The sequence below is a fragment of the Acinonyx jubatus genome, chromosome C2, assembly GCF_027475565.1.
Source record: "Acinonyx jubatus isolate Ajub_Pintada_27869175 chromosome C2, VMU_Ajub_asm_v1.0, whole genome shotgun sequence".
NCBI lineage: Eukaryota > Metazoa > Chordata > Mammalia > Carnivora > Felidae > Acinonyx > Acinonyx jubatus.
The window spans coordinates 37,112,870-37,132,245 of NC_069384.1; positions in this window are offsets into that span (position 1 = coordinate 37,112,870).

Consider the following 19,376-nt stretch of genomic DNA (forward strand, 5'->3'; position numbering starts at 1 on the left):
AAATCTCAACCGTTGAGTAGCTTTTTATGTAAATCGTGGAGGCTAGTTATTCATTTAATTCCAAATATTAATTCGAACAGTATTGCACCAAAAAAAGCAAACTTTCGTAGTTAGCCAACTATGCTTATTGTGCTCCATACTTGAATGTAAAATGTAAATATTTTTAAACAATATATTAAATATTTGAAAAATTGAAGAGACAACAGACTCTTGAAATTTATTTTATCTGTATGATAGTGAATAGTTTTGTATTTCTTAGTTGTTGTCATACATATTGCTTATCCATTACTTTAGACTCTTCTATTAAATCTTGCTACAAGTGCTCCAACAAATACATTTTAAGAATTTTAAGGAAGAAATCATAGGCTAGCATTTTTTTCTGGTTACTGAACATAAGTTTGTGGGAAAAAACAATCTTGTCTTGATGCCATTGAAAAGATATATAGGACTTTGTATTAAGTTTTATATTGTATATATCTTTTAAAAATTCCCAAATCTTCAAGTTACTTTTGCTTGTTACTCATTTCTTTTTATATTTACCAGTCAAATATTTTTATAAAACATTATTGTTGCCCTCAGCATTTTTTAAGCATGATGTTGGATTTTTGCTTTAATTTATTTAAAGATCACATACCTACATACCTTGATTTCTTTTTTAAAAAAATGTTTATTTGTTTTGGGGGGGGGAGGGGCAGAGAGAGAGAGAAGGAGAGAATCCCAAGCAGGCTCCCTGCTGTCAGCACAGAACCTGAGGTGGGGGTCCATCTCAGGAGCCATGAGATCATGACCTGAGCCAAAATCAAGAGTTGAACACTTAACAAACTGGCCACCCAGGCACCCCTGCTTTCTAAGATACATAGGTAGATAGAGAGATGATAGATAGATAGATAGATAGATAGATAGATAGAGAGATAGAACAATCAATCCATCATTATTACCCTAATTTTCCTCTGTTCTGACTTCTAAGTTTTAATAATTTTGTGCTAAATTGAACCAAACTATAAGGAACACTTAGTCTGCATTATGACACTTTAACAGAAATCTTTTTTGACAAATATGTTGTCTCTAAATATAAACTCTAAATGTTTTACGGTTTTTACTGCTGATCAGCAGAGTACAGAGTACTTAAAATATCATATCCCACTGCTGCCAGACTCATTTGTTTCTTAATCGCTGTTTTAAACATATACTGTTAGAGATGCATTTGAATATTTGAAATTTTAGATTCCCTTTTTATTTTCAGATATTGAGGGCTTTTTAAAGAATACTGACCGTGATTAATGTTTCTTAAAAAAAAACAACAACAAAACAACAACTATGTTTAGTACAACTATAGGAACCCCTCTTTGGTAATATTATAGTGTGATAGAACTGTATATATATATATACACACACACATATATATATATACATATATATATATGTATGTATATAAGCATGTTTGCATATGCTTACAGTTTCAAATAGAACTGGCCCAATGGATCTCAGTTTTTATGCCAATCTAATTGATGGTTTCAGCCTGAAGCCCTCTTTTGCTAAGTATTTGAAATCTTTTTATAAGATCATTGGGAATGACTCTCCCAATGATTGAACCTAATGATAGCATTAGGTTCAAGGTGGTAGGATGAACATTAAGTGTTTTCTATTTCTGGCATAAAATATTGGAACCAAAGTGTAAATAGATAAAATCAACATTAATTAGACAGAATGGGTGGTGAAGTCTTCCAAGAAAATATGTTACAGTATATATCTTAAAAGATTGGTAGTACAGGTGAAAAGAAAGAAACTCAGTGGAGGGAATGGTAAAGCCTCAGGGGACTTGGATAAGGAGAGTTGATTTTAAGAGTGTGTGTGAACAGTCTGGCTAAAGTAGATTTACAGTGGGGAGTACTAGAAGCAAATAAACCTTATGCAGGTATGTTGTGAAAAAATTGAAAGATCATCAGGCATTTCTGTCAAACCCATCTAAAAGTATTAATGCATGATTGAAAGAATAACTATGAAACAGTTTTGTTGAGGGACATTTGAAAGAGAAAAAAGTTGAAGAAAGGCTACTTAGAAACTGTGGCCATTAAAAGTGTTAGCTAATTAGAAGTGGAATTAGGGTCATGGCACTGAAAATAATAAGTATGCTATGACTGTTCTGTGTCTTATACATAAGAAATTATGTTTAACATTTTAGAAATCGCTAATATTATATGAAGCGTGGAAATGGAATTTTATATTTGGAACAAATGTTAATGATTATAATATCAAGGCTATTGTTAGCTGATATAATAAATAAACTCAATATTTGGGATATTATTTTACATTCAACTGTTCAGGTGTTATGATGAGTGAATGATATTTTTTCTACTTGGTAGTTCAGGTTTTCATCTTTTGGCTCCAACCTTGGAGTGGTCTAAACTCATCCAGCAAAAAGTAAAGGAAATGTGGAGACGACACCTACACACTTGCTTCTTTAAACCTCAGCCCAGAAATGATACATATTACTTCCAGTCATATACTAACAGAGTGTGCCCTAGATGCAAGGAACATGGGAAATATCCTCTGTCATTGGATAGCTACTTGTCAGCAAGAGTTCTCTTTTTTTTTCTTTTTAAATTTATCTAGTTTTTAATTTACATCCAAGTTAGCATATAGTGCAACAATGGTTTCAGAAGTATATTCGTTAATGCCCCTTACCCATTTAGCCCATCCCCCCTCCGACAACCCCTCCAGCAACCCTCTGTCTGTTCTCCATATTTAAGAGTCTCTTATGTTTTGTCCCCCTTCCTGTTTTTCTACTATTTTTGCTTCCCTTCCCCTATGTCCATCTGTTTTAGTGCAACCATTCTGGAAAACAGTATGGAGATTCCTCAAAAAATTAAAAATAGAACTACCATATGACTCAGCAATTGCACTCCTAGGTATTTATTCAAGGGATACAGGTATGCTGTTTTGAAGGGACACATGCACCCCAATGTTTATAGTAGCACTACCAATAGCCAAAGTATGGAAAGAGCCCTAATGTCCATCCACGGATGAAGGGATAAAGAAGATGTGGTATATCTATATCTATATCTATATCTATATCTATATCTATATCTATCTATATCTATATCATCTATATCTATATCTATATCTATATCCACACTGGAGTAGTACTTGGCAATCAAAAAGAATGTAATCTTGCCATTTGCAACTATGTGGGTGGAACTAGAGGGTATTATGCTAAGCAAAACTAGTCAGTCACAGAAAGACAAATATCATATGACTTCACTCATAGCAAGAGTTCTATTTTTAATTTTTTTTCTTAATCTTTATTTTTGAGAGAGACAGAGTGAGAGCAGGGAAGGGCAGAGAGAGAGGGAGACGCAGAATCTGAAGCAGGCTCCAGGTTCTGAGCTGTCAGCACATAGCCTGACACAGGGCTCGAACTCGAGTTCATGAGCTGAGCTGGAGTCAGACACTTAACCGACTGAGCCAGGTGCCCCAGCAAGAGTTCTCTTTATACCTGGAAGGGAGAGTATGAATTTCGGTGGCTGACAAGCTATCTCTGATACAGAGACCATTCAGCCTGTATTCTCATTTTGCAGATAATAATTTCCAAGCTCAATAGAAATTAGCCAAACATCTCAATTTACATGAACAATGAAAAGAATCCACACTACATAACTCCAGTCATTGACTGACTCATTCATTCAATGACTATTCATACAGCCTTTATCTTAGGTAGGGCACTGTGGTAGGTACTATAAATAACTTGTTTAGATGACACAAAAATAATATGCAGTTGGGATAAACTGCTTTACCATAGTAAGTTGTACATGTTGAAATCATTACAATAAATTTGTTTTAAAAAATAACTCCTAATACTTTTTTTTTAAATTTGTAGCTAAACATTTAGGTTTGGAGTCATACAGAGATCGTGTAGATAAATGAATAACTCTGACATTTAATGACTTTATGGCTCTGAGTACTTTTATTTAATATATTTATGCCTCACTTTTCTTATTTTGAAAACTGAAATAATGTTAGTAACTGCTTCATTAATTTATTTATTTACAAGAAGTTATTGAGTATTTATGATACGATAGGGATATATGAGTATATATGAGATATATGACATACATGGGATATATGAGAAAATAATTCAGGTTTATGTATTAAGTTCTTACTGCTTAAATTATAGATAATACATCAGATATTGTTAAGTTATAGGGAGAAAAGTGGAAGCACATTAAGTGATACAGAGAAAGTTTGAAAGGTTGGTGTTTTAAATAGGGTGATCATAAAAGACCTCTCTGTTAAGTTGAAATGTGAGTATAAATCAGAAGGAAATAAGATAACAAACTACATAGTAAGTTGTCGGACTAATAGTCCAGTTAAAAAGTCCATCAAATACAAATACTATGAAACAGAAAAGTGTGTGAAGAATATGAAGGAAACTAGTGTTTCTGAGGCTGAGGATATGAGAAAAGTTAAATAAGCCTTATCAAGAAGATCTTGTCATTCCCCTAAGCTTGACTAAACTTTGGACAGGCTTTTTCCTGGCTAGTTCCCTAACTTCCCCTTTGTTAAAGCATTTACTTTAGAAAACTTAAAATTTTAAATTATCTGCCTCTGTGAAAAGTATGTAAATCTTCTTGTATTCTCTTACCAGTTTTACAACCTAGGAAATATCTTATTCAAAGACAAGCAGACATTATCTTTGATATGTAAACATTGAAAGAGAACACCTCTATTTTTCAGTCTCTGGAAGAATAGGAGCTTAATCTGAGTGCATTTTGCCTTAAGTTGTAAAAAACAAAAACAAAACAAAACAAAACCTAGCTTCAGTCATGAAGGTCAGAACAATTCCTTTGGGTGAGAACAATTAGCAAACACGGGTAACATATGTTCCCCCTACCCCAACCCTTTGTTTTTGTTTCAGTGAGTCAAGTCCAGTCTCTCTCTCTCCTATTGCACTAGTCTTGAATAAAGTCTTTCTAGTCTATTTAACTTTGGCAGTACAGAGTTAGGACAAGGCCACAAAACGGTCTTTTAATTATGTCAGGATTTTGGCTTTGTTTTGAGTGAGCAGGAACTTCTCTGGAGTTTTGAGGAGAGTCATGATACAGCTTGTGTTCTAAAAGGATCACTCAGGCCATCATGTAGGAAATGGGAGACAGAAGCAGAAAAAACAGTCAAAAAACTATTGCAGTAATCCAATCAGTGCATCCCTAGAATGATACCAGTGGACTGAAATTTGGACCCTAAATCCAGTTCTCCATTTTGGATAGAAGGAAAAACACATTCAAAGGTACTGATTCATGGGAATTGGCTAATTATTTATTTAGTTGTCTGGGACTTAGAGAAACCAGATTGGAAGATTTGTGTCCAGGAGGTCTGGGGAAAAGGCATTTATTTTTTATTTCCATAAAGATGATAGAGTCAGAGGATATTTGTATCCAGTTTGAATGTTTGCCAGAGAACAGTGGGTATGTCTGCTCTATTGCTCAAGCCTGACACCACAGATTCCTGTACCACTTCCTCCTGTATCCTCCCAGAGCTAGGTTTAGTGGATTCTTGCATTTTGCTGATTACTGTATGCCCCACCTCCCCACTTGTTTGGTCTCAGCAATTCTAACATTTTTATACTATATACAACATTGTTATATCCGCCTCTATTGAACTGCCTGGTGTGTTGTTTGGTTTGTTTTTAAATCCCTAACTGCTTACTAATAGAATTGGTTATTTTGTCCACTGAGCATTAATATATCCATTAGGATACAGTAATTGTTGGTTTGTCAGTTTATTGCAGAAAAGAAAGTTTAGTTTTTCTTTTTGTTCCTTTAGTCGGGTTAGTGTGCTATGTTGAGAGAACTGTATTTAAGATTTTATTTGGGCCTTCCAATCAGGAGGGCTTGGACAAATGATCCTGCTTTTATTTTTATTTTTTAAACCCAATCTATATCTGGTTTTATACCTATGGTAGAAATGATTTTAACAATTGAGCATAGGCCAGTGTGCCTTTACTATGTATACAATTTGCAAGGTGGGTCCCATCAACTATATCACACTGTTCAGAACCAAATCCACATAAAGATTTCTTCTATATCACTTCTCAAACAATGTCTGTCTTGAGTAATGAAAAAAAAAGTGCCACAGAGTTACACAACAATACAAGAGTTGAAACCCTGCAATTGCTATGGGGTTTCTTAAGAGCTCTATTGAGGTGTAGAGGAAAATGTGAATTCAGCTTCTATGTTACAGTTCCCTCATTTGTAAAATTGGAATAATAATACTTATCGGTCTCTCTTGGGTGTTGTAAAATTAATTAGAATGTTATAGTTCTTTGAGAATCATGAATGAAATTGACTCTACAAGAGCAAATGTTGATTGCCATTTTTAATGTCAATGCTAACAATAAAAAATAACATTCCTGTACTTTCTCCTCTTTTAGTTAGTGATTGGTAATTTGTAATTTTTAAATACTGTGAAAGACTTCATATTTAAGGAAATACAGCTTTGGAAAAGTTTTATAAAATAAAATATAAAATCCATGAGGAGATAAATTTCTTTGTTTCATTCATTGCTATATCCTGAACATATAGAAGCATGTTTAATGCTGTTCAGTATATATTTATTTAATGAATATGTGTAAAAGGTATTTTGTTAATACATGTGAATTCATAGTTATATTAAAAACTCACCACAAAAAGCACCAATCCGAATTTTTATCCACATCAAAAACCATACTGCACTCTCTCTCTCACGCACACACATGCACACACACACACACACACACACACACACACACGTTTTCCAAAGTAAATAACTAATTACAATATATAATAAGTTTCAAAAATAACCAATTACTATTTATAACAATTTTCCAAGAAAATAACTAATTATATAATATATAGGACAAATAAACTAATAATATAATTATATTGTATATAACAAATAATTAATTACAGTATGTAAGTGTTCCATAAGTACCTATTTAAATGGAGCAACATGAAAAGAAATAGCTTCCTTTCCTTTTGGAAGCCAAAAAAAATCTAGATAATATAAGTATATTAAGTTATAATCATGGTTATTTTGATACTATAGTATTATAAATAAGACTCATTGAAAATACTGCTTTAATCTTACTTCCTGTATTTTTATGATATTTTATAAACCATTATCACATGATTGTATTAATATGTTTCTTGGATTTTAATGCATCAACATAGGCCTTTCCTTGATAGGGCCTGCATTTAAACAGATAATTAGTTTCATGAAATATTGCCAAATTGGCGTATCATTTTACTTTCCCCTTTCAAAGTCCTCTAATCCCTCTGGTTCTGATAGAAATCTAGAATTCAGAACAGGTACTCTTACCATGGAATTTTATTAATAATCTTAATTTTTAAAAACATTATTTCAGTGACTTGCATTTATAAAACTGGCAAAACTAACTCCTGTCATTCTGTCACATACCTCATCTTATGAGAGTATGTAAAATGGAAAGGTAGCCTCAGTTGGTCATATAAGATTTTCTCTTTTTATTTGGACTCCTTAAAAACAAAATAAATAAGCAAAAATAAAAGAAAAATAAGCTAAACTCATCACAATATTTTTCTGTCTCGTAATTACTACTACTTGATTTTGTTGTTATTGTCATTGCTGTTGCTTTGGCATTCTTGGTTCAGTGTTGCCTCAGCTTTGTGAACCTGATTCCCTTATTTTGAAATCCAGAGCTCTCACATCAGTGGACATTCCTTCAACTCATGTGGGGAAGAAAAACTTACATCATTCCTATGTGCCTCTCTAAGTTTTAGGTAAATTCTTATTTCCCTTCTCAGTGATCAGTGATCACTTCCATTCTCCAGAGGGACCCCATTTACCAGCCTACTGCTTTCCTTTTATGGCCTCCAAAAATGCACTACTGCTCCACAAATTTTCTATTCAATGTTTATCAACAAATTATGCGTTGTGTAAATTTCCTTTCCATATATAAATGTCTCCCAATTTATAAATATGGTATATTTCAAATATCCATTCGGAAATTAGTTGTTTAATTCCCAACATACATTATTGTTGGAAAATAGTATCATAAATTGTGTATACAACACCAAGCCAGCACTAAAACCTTTTGAACACTATTTATGGTTACCTGGTGCCAAATAATTACAATTATAATGGGGAATACATGTATGTTTCCAAGTTGATATAACTCCTATTCCATTCAATATGATGACTTGGGTGTAAGAAATTTATAAATATAACATAATAAGTATATTTTTAAAACGCATTATTATCACTATTGGCCACCCTTTCCAAACCTGATGGTTTTAACAAAGCAACTTCAGATTCCTTAAATTTTTTGAGATTATGCTAAGAGTCTTCAATGACTGTTTCACATGTACTTTGAAAACTTATTCTAAAAGTCATTATGATATTTTCTTTCTCTGACTGACTTATTTCATTTAGAATAATATCCTTTAGCTCCATCCATGTCATTTCAATGGTAAGATTTCATTTTCTTTATGGTTGAGTAATATCCATTATATATAATATCTTCTTTATATATAATATTTTATTATATATTTATATCTTCTTTATCCATTCATCAGTTGATGATATTGAGGCTTTTTCCATAATTGGGCTAATGTCGACAAATACCATATGATTTCACTCATATATGGAGTTTAAGAAACAAAACAAATGATCATGGGGGGAGAAAAGAGAGAGGAAAACCAAGAAAATACTCGTAACTGTAAAGAACACAGTGATAGTTACCAGAGTGAAGGTGGGCAGGGGGATGGGTTAAATGGGTGATGGACATTAAGGAGGGCACTTGTGATGAGCACTAAGTGTCATATGTGATGAATCACTAAATCCTATACTTGAAATTAATATTACAATGTATGTTAACTGAAATTTACATAAAAACTTGGAAGAAAAAAATAAAATAAATAAAATTGGAAAGTTATTATGTAATAACTTGCTTCTGCTGTTTGTCTCCTTTTCTCTTTTAGCTCTGTACTACTTGATATAATCTCTTATTGTTATCCATTTTTAAAATGACAGCAATGACCAAAGACAGAGTACTGCTTTTTCAGCCAGGGTTACTTATTTTCAGGATTTAGCTCACTGCTTTTGCCACCGTTGACTCCCCCACCAATGCCAGTCTGTTGACCTTGCTGGTGTTGTGTTCTTCCCAACAGTTCACACACCATTTTTAGTGTCAATGATGTGAAACATTAAAGCTCAATTTTCCAAGGTGATTATAGAGAATTAGGTCTTTTGCTTTTACTATTTCTGTTATCAAAGCCTTCCACAGCCTATGTAAAAAAAAAAAAAAAAAAAAGAGAGAGAGATATGAGGTGGGAGAAGGGAAGGCTTTGCAATTAGGCAAGAGGTAGAAATCATGAAAACACTAAAAATTTAGAGTGCTAGAATAGAGATAAAAGTAAACTCCATGGGAAAAGTCCCCTGAATGCTTTTCCATTTTATGTCTTCCCTTTCATCAACTAGTGTGGCCTTTTCATATATTTTTGAAAAAAAAATCTAAAATATAGCATATATTACAAATGGGCATAGAAACATAAGCATATAGTTTAAAGACCAAGAAATTAAAGAAATACCTGTGAAGCTTTATTTAGGCCAGGATAACAAACATTTACAAGAAGATACAATGTGTCTCTATATTCTTTTATGAGATGCTTCTTTGAGCTCAAATTGTGGATTTAAATTAATCTATTATGATGTCTGTGGCTCTAGATCTTTCATTTTCACTATTATATTATACTCATTATATGAGCATACTTCAAATTATTATTCCATTTGTAGATACTGGGGTTGGGGCATACTTTTTGTTATAATAGACAACACTGATATAAAGCATTTGTGTAGATATGTCTCGATACATATATATATAGGAGTTTTTCTAGAATTGATAATAAGGAGTGGAATTGCTAGTTATGGGCTAGCATGTATACCCCTTTTAATAGGTTACACCAAACTGATTTTCAGAGTAGTAGTAAAAAACTATTCTTGTAAAAACGTGGTGTTATTTGACTTTACCCATCTGCTAAGTATGAAAATGTGTATCATTGTGGTTTTAATTTTTACTTCCCTGTCATCAATTAATTTAACATAATTTCATCAATTCTATGGTCCATTAGTGCCTTTTCTTCAGTGAAATTTCTGATTTTTTCAATTGTTTAATTTTTATTGCTTTGTCTTTTTCATTGATTCATAGGAATTATTTAGTGTGTATTCTGTATGTATGCTGTGTTGGCTTTATTTCTTGTAAAGCCCCTCTTCCTGGACTGTTGACAGACTTTCATATTTTATAAGCGTCCTTTGATGAGCATAAATTTCACCTGAGATTGTTATTTTGTTTATTGTGTGAGATAGAGATCCCATTGTTCCAGGACTATTTATTACCCATTCATCTAAATTATCCCTTTCTGAATTTAGAATATCAAGCAAACACTCTGGTTATCTAAGACTTTAAATTAAACTAAAACATAGGCAATAATTAAATTACTGGGACTATAGACTATGCCAAATGAAGGAGTATATTTCCTCTGACTGCAGGTCCAATTATGCCCCAAAGTTTATTCTTTATGATAAGAATATTCAGATTGTGTTTTGTTTTGTTTTGTTTTGTTTTTTGTATCCTCCATTACTTAAGCTCTTCAGTAGATGATTCTAACTAGGTTTTCACTAGATTCAGGCCTCAATAGACAAATGCAGAAATGGAAGTTTGCTGGATAGTAATGTTGACTGTATGTTATTTCACTTTGTGTTCTTGAAAAAAGCCAGGAAAGCTCTTTGGTCTGTAAGTATTATCTATAAAAACATTTAAAAAAAGTATGTCTCTTTACCTTCATTCATCAAACACTTATCCAAGGAGCAGCATTGTTCATTGGTATTGGTAATCTGCAGCACTGATTATAGATTATACTTGAGTCATTATATTGAGGGAATCTTTATAGTCTTAGTGTCAATTTCCAAGTAGAGAAGTTATCAAATAATATCCTTTTACTATAGTTCTTATCACTCTGTTGTCTAACTTATGCTAATACAATGATATTTTTCATAAATGAAAAATACTAAAACTTCAAAATCTGTCTTTTCAACTTCAAAATTGTCTTCCTTTTATCACTAGGGTCAGGGAATAAGAGATGGGCTTTCATTATTTGTTTTTCTAAAGGATAATTAGTTATAAAGATGCAAACAGTTTTTATTTTGCTGCTCTTTCACTCCTTAATAGACAGGAATCATGGTAGTAACGACATAGACATATTCAGTCTACATTTCTTCTGAATTCTTCTGAATGTGTAGACACATTCAGTTTCTGTTTCTTGAATTTGCAACCTCTTTAGAAGCCTAAATCAGAAACCTAGAGTTATTAAAAAGCATTTCAGCAAGAAAAGGAGCAAGAACAACTTCCTTAGAAATAAGAACTTAAAAAAAAAAGAAATAACACCTTTTTAAAATCATTGCATTTTTCTAGAGATATAGTGGAATAATAATCTATGAAGTTAACATTTACCTCTTCTCTGTATTTTATTTATTAATATCCAAAGTTAGTCAGCATATTACAAATAAGCAGAGCACTTAAAATGTAAATGATAGAAAATAATAGAAGTTTTATCACATATAAAAAACAATTTGATCAATTACTATAAATATATACAAAACAGAAAAAGAAAAGAAAAAGCTGCATTTGCAATTTAAAGCTATCAGCCAGGTGTGTGATGTCACATGTCTGCAGAAGCCTATTTATATATGCACATCTTAACACCAACACATTGGCCCTATTCATTAAGGGGAAATGCTGATTAGAAACAATTTTCATTTTTTCAGTGCACCCCAAGTGTTCTTTCTTTTTGAAAAAAAATTAAGTCTCTCTAATTAAATAGTTTAGTCTCATTTTTAATCAATTCATAAATTTTTATGAATTCACAGATATTGTTTCTCTGAGATTGTTGCTTAAGCAATAGATACATATGTATATGTATTTATATAATACATAAAGTACATATGTGTGTATATGTGAAGGTGACTGCAGAATAGTTTTATTTAAAGAGAAAATCAAGAGTGAACAATAAACATAATTAATTTGTATTATATCCTTCAATGGCTTAGAAATAAACAATGTAAGATTTTTAAACCCATAAAATCCAACATTGCATTAAAATTAATAAGAATGCTTCTCCTTTTGCATTTTCTGTGTGGATAGAGCTATTTTTTTTTCCTCTCTCTTATATTTCCTTTTAAAAGAACAGATTATTGTTGGAATCCTAGTTCATCCAAGCTAGATCTCATATGTGTGTATTTAATTCTGTAATTGGAGATTATTTTTTTTAATTTCTGTAACTTTTTTTTTTTTAATTTATTTTTGAGGCAGAGAGAGACAGAGCATGAACAGGGGAGGGTCAGAGAGAGGGAGACACAGAATCCGAAACAGGCTCCAGGCTCTGAGCTGTCAGCACAGAGCCCGACGGGGAGCTCGAACTCATGGACCCTGAGATCATGACCTGAGCCGAAGTCGGCTGCTTAACCGACTGAGCCACCCAGACGCCCCTGGAGATTATTTTTTTTAATGTTTATTTATTTTGGGGACAGGAGACAGAGTGCAAGTGGGGGAGGGGCAGAGAGAGAGAGGGAGACAAAGAATCAGAAGCAGGCTCCAGGCTCTGAGCTGTCAGCACAGAGCCCGATGCGGGGCTGGAACCCACGAACTGCGGGACCATGACCTGAGCCGAAGTCAGATGCCTAACTGACTGAGCCACCCAGGTGCCCCTATAATTGGAGTTTTTAAAACGAGTGTAATATGATTTGATTTGTGTTTAGAAACACACATTTATAGCACTTATTTTTTTTAATTTTTAATGTTTTTTTTTGAGAGAGAGATAGAGACAGAGTGTGAGTGGGGGAGGGGTAGAGAGAGAGGGAGACACAGAATCTGAAGCAGGCTCCAGGCTCTGAGCCACCCAGCCACGCCTGTAGCAATTTTAAAGATCAATGGAAGATCAAGATATTTGTGAGGGAGCCATAGGAGTCAGGGAAATTAGTTAGGAGGCCATCATTACAACAACAACAAAAAAAGGGTGATGAGCCTACACATGAGAGGTGCTATGAGAAGGAAAAGGTAAAGACCAATTCCAAACATATCCAAGAGATAGAATTAACACGATGTGGTGGCTGATTGAATGTGAGAGATGAGATGAATGGATGAGTTAAGGATCATTATGAGGTTTCCTAGTTTGGGTGACTCAGTGAATAGTGATTTTATTAACTGAAAGGAAACATAAAAGGAAAGAACAGTTTTGGAGAGGGAAATAACAACTCTGACCTGGAATATGCTAAAACTAAAGTCTTCTGTGGGCTATCCATGTGAAATTTATCTAGTAATGTATTTTACAATACAGGCCTATATTACAAAAGGGGGGGGGTTACAAATAAAGATTTGGAAGTCATTGAAATAAAAGAACATTCTTATGAAGAGATTAAGTTAACTCACTAAAATAATGTAAAATGAGCAGAGAAATGGTCCAATGATTGAATCCTGTGAAACACAAATGTTTGCAAGGTGAATAGTGAAATGGAAATCAGAACAGGGCAAAAAAGTAGTAGCCCGAAAGGAGAGAGCCAAATTAAGGGACTGGATATTGTACCATTGAGTTTCAAGAGGGAAAGAGTGGTCTACTACATTATTAATTGGAGAAGGCTAAACATTACAAGATCACTACTGGCGTTTAGAACACTTATCAAAGGAGTGTTTGGGTTAGACACCAAATTGCAATAGGTACGAGTGTAAACTGGAGGAGGAAGAGCTCATGATCCCATGGAACTGTCCTCAGGTGTTAACAATTCTATTTAATTCTCTCATAAAACTACCTTATTACATAAGTTTCAACTTGAGTTAGCTCTAACTGCCACTAGGCCTTTTTTTTCCCCCATAACCATGGCCCCCTTTCTTACAGGGGGAAAGATGAAATTGGAATCATCTTTGTCACTCTTCCTGGGAATTTGGAGATTTCCATTTCCTCTAAGTTCTCTCTGCTCTGTGCTTTGGTTTGCATGTAACATTTTGATAATTATGATAAAGAATGTCTTATCCCTTAAAGAAAGGGTTTTACTCAACGCAGGTTTGAAAGTACTCTCTGAGACAAGACTTGAAAGTATCTAAGGAAATGGTGAGGGTTACCATAATTTCAGAAGTTAATGTTTCAAATTGTTAGATCTCTTATCTTGTCACAAATAGATAATGAATAGAACTTAAGATACAGTGAGATCCTTAGACAAATCTCATATACACTCCTTCCAGATCACACTACATATATTAATTTCAATTTTATTGCTACAAAACATAGTTTAATTTGTTCCAAAGGCAACCAGAGTCTGCTTAAGAACTTAGCTTAAAATGCCAGTGTAATAGAATATCTCATTTGCTTAAACAAGAGTTCTTCTCTGGCACACATTTATTATTTAAGGTCCTAGTGGGAGGTCTACTCTAAAACACTGTATTCGTGGACACCTGGGTGGCTCAGTCAGTTAAGCATCTGACTCTTGTTTTGGCTCAGTTCATGATCTTGCCATTGGTGAGATGGAGCCCCACTTTGGGCTGTGTGCTGACAGCGTGAAGCCTGCTTGGGATTCTCTGTCTCCCTTTCTCTCTGTCTCTGTCTCTCTCTCTCTCTCTCTCTCTCACTGTCAAAATAAATAAACATTTAAAACAAAAACAAAATAAAACGATTTTCTGCTAAATATTCCTCACTTAATTTTCAAATAATTCCCATCTTGCATACACCATCTTTTCACACATTCTCAGTACAATTTAGAAAGAGTAATGTGCATCATAACAGATTTCTAGCAGGAAGTAGATGGCACATTCCAATTTGGATAGAGTAGGACTTAAAAAAAAATTCAGATAGTTTTGGACAAAGAGAGAGGGAAACCACAAGAGACAGTGAAATATGCCAGGGAGAGGAAGTTTCCCATACTACCCTTACATATTTGGGGTGGAAGAAGAATCAGTTAGTAGAAAATTGCAGATGAAAAGGAATATGAGGCATGTTGACTTACAGTCCCTGAGGCCTTTCTGTGGAAGGTCACAGCCAGCTTGCAGCATAGCCAAAAGAAGACAGTAGAGAGAAAAAATGTCTGATTCTAATTCCCCCCTTGCCTCCCTTCCATCCCCTATCAATGATCTCTAATGATGGAACACAGAAGGAAGGGAATATGTCAGTGAAGTCAGTATGTTAGCCTCCAGAGACATAGGACAGTATGGAGAAGCATGAAGAATAGATGTAGATGGGGTAGAAAAGAGATATCTAGCTAATAAAAGGATGTTCAACATGGTTAGTACTCCGGGAAGTGAAAATTTAAAACAAAATAACATTCTACCATACACCTACTAAAATGGCCAAAAATATTTTTTAATTAAAAATTTAAAAAATGATATGACTAGGTATTGGTAAGGATGTAGAATAATCTACACCATCATATATTACTGTGTAACACATAAATTCGTATGACTTTGGCATATTCTACAAAAGCTGAGCATAGCCTAAGACCAAACAATTCCACTTCTGTATGTACAGAAGTGTGTTACTTTGCATACTAAAAGAATTACAAAGAATATTATTAATAACACTATTTATAATAGTCAAAAGGAGAAACAATCCAAATGTCCTCAATAATGGAATAAATTGATAAATTGTGGTATATTTATATAATGCAATATAATACAGCAATGAAAATGAACATACAACAAGGATAAAACTCACCAATAGTGTTTAGTGAAAGAAGTCAAACACTAAAGAAAATATGTAGTATGTTTTTATTTATATAGTGTTCAAAAGGAAGTACATTAATCCGTAGTGATAGAAATCAGAATCATGGTTACCCGGGAGGTATAATTACTGGGAAGAGATATAAGGCAAGCTTCTGAAGTGGTCATAGTGTTCCATATCTTGATTTGAGTGATGGCTGTGCAGGTATATTCATCCTGCAAATATTCACCAATGTGAACACTTATTTGTTTGCTTTTGTATATGTATAGCATAATTTAGATTTTTTAAAGTTTATTTATTTATTTTGAGAGAGTGAGAGAGCGCGAGCGCTCACGCGCTCGCGTGCAAGCTAGGGAGGGGCAGAGAGAGAAAGAAGGAGAGAGAGAGAATCCCAAGCAGGCTCTGCACTGTAAGTGAATGAGATCATAACGTGAGCCAAAATCAAGAGTCGGAGGTTGGGGTGCCTGGGTGGCTTAGTCGGATGAGGTTCCGACATCGGCTCAGGTCATGATCTCAAGGTTCGTGGGTCCGAGACCGCATTGGGTTCTGTGCTGACAGCTCAGAGCCTGGAGACTGTTGAGGATTCTCTCTCTCTCTCTCTCTCTCTCTTCTTCTCCCTCTCTCTCTGCCCCTCCCTGGCTCACACTGTCTCTCTCTCAAAAATAAATAGACATTAAAAAGAAAATTAAAAAAAAAAGAGTCAGAGGCTTAACCTATCGAGCAACCCAGGCACCCCTAGTGTAACTGGATCTTTAAAAGAAAGAACTAAGAAAAGTGTGTCTGCAAAATCCAGTGAAGATACGTACCACAACAAAAAGTAGGTTATTTTCCCAAACTCTGGCTTTGTCCAGCACTACTTGGAAAGGGATCTTACCAAGATGATGAGGAGAGGTATGGGTGTGAGAGGTCATCATGTGGTAGATAAAATATAATGGCTTCATATCCTTAAAATCAGGAAACCTTGCATTCAGCTGTAGTTACACTGCAAGCCACCTGTTAATCTCTTTATGCTTCATTTTGCCCATCTCTACATTGATGGATTAAAAGAAGCAATTATTGAGATTTCTCTTCTGCCAAATCTGTGACTTTTTTATCAATTAAAAAATAATAGATAGATAGATAGATAGATAGATACATAGGTACATAGATACATAGATACCAGTAATGTGAGAAAGACAAGGTCTTTATGCCCTTTCATGTGTATGTCTTTGTAGATGTACTTAAGACACATCAATATGAAATTGTGATCAATAAAAACGCAGCAGTTGCAGTTCTAAAAAAAGCAAACAAGATTACCAATAGACAAAAGCCAAAGCAAATAGGACATGGAACAAAATCAAGCTTTAACTTGACCAGTATTTTAAATTAAGTGTCAGAAGAAGCTGGACACATTAATGTACATAACAGAGAGCAATGTATACCTCATAACACATTTTTGTAGTTTGACAGTCTAAATTTATCCCATCTACAAGACTTGTCTTATATCTAAAGGAAAATAATCCATAATGAAAGAGAGGTATCTGCTTGCTTAGCAGATCCCACATATTTTTAAATAAAAATAAGATTTTCCTTCAAGAGGAAATATATTTTCATGACAGGTATGGAGATAAATTCTGTTTTTTTTCAAAACACTGCATGTGGCAGTAATTAAGCCTCTATTAAACTTCTTGTTTATTTTTAAGTTTAGATTTACTTAACAGCCATTAAAATCTCAATGTTTGTATTTGCCCGTAGTGAGATTCTTCTGTGTGCTTCACCATGGTTCACAGCAGGCAGTCAAACCTAATAATAATGCATGTTAATATTAGAAGAGACTCCCACTCTTAGAAATTGAGAAATGAAATGATTTTTAAAAACTAATCTTTAGTTTGAATTTATGATTGTTTTACCCTTAAGATGCACAAACAGGTTTTATGTTCTAAAAGATGCTTCCTTTTTTTTGGGGGGGGGGGTTGGGAGAACAGGGTAGTTGGAATACAGTTCATTCACAGCTTAATAGCAAATGAGTAGAGCCAAACCGGGGCAAAACAGAATAACAGTGTGTAAGAACCTGGGCTATAGAATCCATTAGATCTGTGTTTGGAACTTAGCTAAATAATAAAACAATATTTTTAAAAAGTATGTTTATTACCAAATTATCTCCACAGTACTCTAAAACACAAAGCGCTCCAAAAAAGTGGAATTAAGAAAAACACAACTTTTTAGGACTATGAAAAAATAAAAGAGTATATTTTCGAATGAAGAAATTGTCAACACACATTCTTCAGACAGGATATATTAAATGTAAAACCAGCAAATATATTGAGATGGTGCTATTAGAGTGTGCCAGTAATATTGCCCCTTGTCTGCCCCACACAGAACAAGTTGAGAAATGAGACAAAGTGGTTGGTATGTGAGACTTGATAGAATTGCTATAAAAGTGTATGTATGCCGGCATATCGGCTCACTGATACTGAGACACAAAATTAGACAGGTTTTACTACGAAGAAGTGCTGGAACCAGAGGCCAGACACCAGGAGAGGTAAAACAGAACTCAAGAGTTCCTGCCTGCACTTTGCTCACCATGCAGAGGGAGGGAGAGAGATAATTATCCCAAAAGATGTGCTTCAAACTGAAAGAAAAATCAAGAATGGGGAGCAGCACCCCATAGTATTTTTAAAAATCTAAATGTCTAACAATTGCAAAGTGTGAAGAAGCATTTCAAAAAAAAGAAACTTGAAATATGTGTCCTGATACAAAAGAGCTGGATCAAAGGGACCCAATTTCCCTAGATAGAGAAAAAACAAAAAACAAAAAACAAACATCAGCACTTGTATGAAAAGTACAGAATCCAAACAGAAACTGAGCAGAGACCTATAACTTATCCATAAGTATCTTTATCTTTCAATGGGCTTTGTGAGAAAAGATTTGAAATACATTGTAATACTGTTGCAGGATTCTTTACCTCAATATCTGGGATTCCTTATCTTGCCATTTCGAAGAATGAAGAGGTGGACACAAAATGAGCAGCAGGCAAAAGTTATTAGGGTATAAGATTAGAAAGTAATAATAGTATGAAAGCTCTCTTTACAGAAAGAGGGCATTTGAAGGTGAATACCCATGACTATAGGCAAGGGCCCTTGTTTTATAAGGTTCTGGCCAGCATTCCCTTCCCTTCCCCCTCATTCCTTCCCAGGTTCTACCCTTACTGGCTGGATAACTCTAGCTGCTAGGTTGTCCATTCCTGATTGACCCCATTGTGTGAGGAGTCAGACTGGTCATACTGCCCCCGGTATAACATAAGTTTTATGGTTTACTTTTTTTAGTTAGGTATTTTAATTGTCAAATTCCTGAGGCGAACCTGTGAGGAAGTAGAGGGTGTCTGTTACATTCTTAAGAGGAACCTTATGCCTGAGGGAGTTTGCTATGGTTAGATGCTCCCAGCATTGTTCCAAAATATGTGTTTTCCCCACCCAGGTACCTCAGGTCCTAACCTTGCCCTCTCTGCCTATTTTATCCTATCTTTCCCTGTTATAATACCTATAGTTTATTTGATAGAATCCTTCTAAATTAATTAATATATTGTTTTATTTTTGATGTGTGGATTTCTACAGTAGGAACTTACTA